This window comes from Hemitrygon akajei, chromosome 25 (assembly GCF_048418815.1).
Source record: "Hemitrygon akajei chromosome 25, sHemAka1.3, whole genome shotgun sequence".
Taxonomy (NCBI): Eukaryota; Metazoa; Chordata; class Chondrichthyes; order Myliobatiformes; family Dasyatidae; genus Hemitrygon; species Hemitrygon akajei.
In genome coordinates, this window is record NC_133148.1 from 2609128 (window position 1) to 2609378 (window position 251).

A 251-nucleotide genomic window follows, 5' to 3' on the forward strand; every position below is an offset into this window, starting at 1 on the left:
CACTCCCCCTCCCTCAGACATCTCCATCCACACACCCACTCCCCTCCCTCAGACATCTCCATCCACACCCACTCCCCCTCCCTCAGACATCTCCATCCACACACCCACTCCCCCTCCTCAGACATCTCCATCCACACCCACTCCCCCTCCCTCAGACATCTCCATCCACACACCCACTCCCCCTCCTCAGACATCTCCATCCACACACCCACTCCCCCTCCCTCAGACATCTCCATCCACACCCACTCCCC